Source organism: Sinocyclocheilus anshuiensis, unplaced genomic scaffold (assembly GCF_001515605.1).
Source record: "Sinocyclocheilus anshuiensis isolate Anshui unplaced genomic scaffold, SAMN03320099.WGS_v1.1 scaffold1223, whole genome shotgun sequence".
In the NCBI taxonomy this organism is placed as follows: domain Eukaryota; kingdom Metazoa; phylum Chordata; class Actinopteri; order Cypriniformes; family Cyprinidae; genus Sinocyclocheilus; species Sinocyclocheilus anshuiensis.
The window spans coordinates 140,149-143,131 of NW_015539913.1; the positions used below are offsets into that span (position 1 = coordinate 140,149).

The following is a 2,983-nucleotide window of genomic DNA, read 5'->3' on the forward strand; positions in this document are numbered from 1 at the left end:
ATATCTATACTTTTCAAAGTATCATATCGAAGTTAGAAATTCAAATATTGTGACAAAATTAATTTTGTAGGGTGCCACAAATTTGTTAAAATTTCCAAAGGGTGCCGCGACTAAAAAAAGGTTGGGAAACACTGCTCTAGACCTCCTGTCCCTGATCCGATTCCCCTGTCTGTAGCGCTTCCCATAATGGGGATCACGTTATGGAGTGTTTGGGCTGCATACACCACCACTGAGACTCTTGAAACAGCAGCGCCTACTATGATGTTTCCAGAGGTGGCGGCTGATGCTGCAGAACCTCCCAAAGTAGTGGAGTTACTCCCGAGGCGGCGGCGCTTGCTTCAGCTCCTTGTACGGTGGTGGGGCCCAGCAATGCACTCTCAGCCTGTCATGTCATGGTCGAGGGAACCGTTGATGAACGCAGTACCTGTCCTGTTAAAGAGAATATTAATGAACTTTCTATATTTCCTGATGGTACTGCTGTAGAACCTCCAGAGGTGGTGGCATACGCTGCAGAACCTCCAGATGTGTCAGTAGTATCCACCTGTGAACTTCCTGGTTGTCCTGTCATGGCTATGGAGGCCATCTGTGAATCCTCGTCCTGCCCTGTCACGGCTATGGAGGCCGTCAGTGAGCTCTCTGCCTGTCCTGTCACGGCTATGGAGGCCGTCTGTGAATCCTCATCCTGCCCTGTCACTGCTATGGAGGCCGTCTGTGAGCTCTTTGCCTGTCCCGTCACGGCTACAGAAGCCGCTTTTGAACTTTTGTCCTACTCTGAACTGGCTGAGGAGGCCATCTCTGAACTCTTGTCCTGTTCTGAATCAGCCATGGAGGCTGATAGTGAACTGTATGTCTGTCTAAGGGCTGCTAATGAATTGGTTTCTGAATTATCTGTCTGTCCACTAATTTCAAATAATATGTTTGATACATGTGAACTGTATGTTCGTCTAAGGGCTGCTAATGAATTGGTTTCTGAATTATCTGTCTGTCCACTAATTTCAAATAATATGTCTGATACACCATCTGTTTGTCCAGTTTCAGTCACTGAAATATCTACCAGTCCAGTTTCAGTTAACACACCCACTTTTGAACTGTCAGTCTATCCCATATCAACCCATGAGTCTGTTTGTGAACTGTCTTCCGGTCTAGCTTCAGTCAGTGAGCCTGTTTTTGAACTGTCTGCCCATCCAGTTTCAGTCAGTGATCCTGTTTATTTACTGTCAACCCAACCAGTCTTTGTTAATGCACCCAATCTTGAACGGTCTGTCTGTCCAGCCACTCTCAAGGAGACCAACACGGAACTTTCAGCCCTGTCTGTCACAGCCCAAGAACCCACCTCTGTACTCTTAACCCTGCCTGTCATGAGCCCAGAAACCAAGAACGCACACCATGTCTGCCCTGTTAACCCTGTCACTGCCAATCCAATTCCTGTCCTGTCTATCAGGCTCAAGGAGACTGTTAAATAACTATCTGCATGTCCTGTTCCGGCCCTTGAGACCATAAATGCGTTCATGGGTTCCTGATCACTCTGGCCTGCCGTGGTGGTCTTCTGCTTCGTCTGCTCCACCGTGGTGGTCTTCTGTCTGGTTATGGTGGGCTTCTGCTCCATCTGCTCCGCCGTGGTGGTCTTCTGTCTGGTTCTGGTGGGCTTCTGCTCCGCCCTGGTGGGCTTCTGCTCCGTCTGCTCTGCTGTGGAGGTCTTCTGCTCCGTATGCTCCGCCCTGGTGGGCTCCTGCTCCGTCTGCTCCGAGCTGGCTCCCTGCTCTGCCGGTCCCATCCTGGTTCTTTGCTCCTTCCTGGCTTCCTTCTTCGCCAGTTTCGCCTGGGTGCCCTGCTCTGCTGGCTGTGCTTCAGTCCCCGGTCTCTCCACTTTCATGTGGACCTGGCCCTCCGTCCCTCCCCCTGTTCCACCTCCGCTCCACCACCCTCCTGGATGGTACTGCTCTAGGAGTGTCTGGAAGCCGCTCCTTGGGAAGGGCTCTGTCACAAATCCTGTCCATGAACTTCCGTCTGCTTTCCACCAGAGGTCGCCCTCCCTTTATATTGACTCTCACACCACACAGACTGTTACACATCACCCTGGACTACATTTCCCATGCTCCATTGCACTAATCACAAGCTCACCTGAAGCCAATCACACACAGCTGCTGCCAATAACACACACTATATAAATCAGTCTCACAACACCATTCAACGCCGAGTATTGTTCAGCATTTATCGCTCACCTAGGGATAGCTACTTTACGTAGCCCTTCCAAGTTCATGAGTCTAGCCTTGTTCATAGGCTAGGATCAAGACACGGGAAAACAGACTGTTATCTCGTCCTGTCTGATTTCTGCCTGCCCTGAAGTTTATAGCCTGTCTTGGATTTACCCTTTGCCTTGCTGATTCGGACTGTGTTTGCACCTCGATTGGATTATTGCTTGTTTTGGATTCCTCTTTTGTCTTGCCCTCTACATATCTGTTTGCTGGTGTCCGACTCTTGCCTGTGTTGACCCTGCCTGTAAATAAAAGCTTGCATATGGATCCGCATGCCTCTCGTCTCATCGGCTCCATTACAGGTATGGAAATTACTTCTTTTGAGTTTTGATATGGGATATGGTCATTGCGCTAATTTGGGGGCTACTTTAACCCCCCTCAAACCCAAATCCAACCAAACCCCACCCACCCCCCAGTGTCCTCTTTTTTGAAAACTAAGATATGGTCACCATAGTTACTTACTACAAAATAAAGTCAGAAAAACACAGACTGCAAGAAAGCAGGTTTGACGAATCAGTGGTCTGGCACTTGCAAGTTAGACTCCTAAAACAACAACTTTGCGCATATGCAAACAAGTACTTGCACAACTGCAGTTGATTTCATTTTCCACTCAAGTCAAGGCTGGGGTGTGCGACATACAGCATGTCGTCTGCGATATCATTATTGTTGTTTTAGCGATGTGCGATCTGACATTATCGAGTATATCACAAAAACATACCCAGAGAGTG

The 2,983-nt window shown here is 48.7% G+C and overlaps 1 long non-coding RNA gene across 1 annotated transcript in view; it reads right to left on the reverse strand.

Moving 5' to 3' along the window:
* The window catches only part of LOC107686382 (uncharacterized), a 3,339-nt gene extending 944 nt beyond the window's left edge, over positions 1–2,395 (reverse strand). Inside the window, exons 1-2 of the long non-coding RNA XR_001634039.1 lie at positions 2,309–2,395; positions 2,242–2,247 (exon numbers count right to left, since the gene is read on the reverse strand). This is a non-coding gene — a long non-coding RNA (uncharacterized LOC107686382). The remainder of the gene's footprint in view (positions 1–2,241; positions 2,248–2,308) is intronic.
* Between the last annotated feature and the right edge of the window lie 588 nt (positions 2,396–2,983).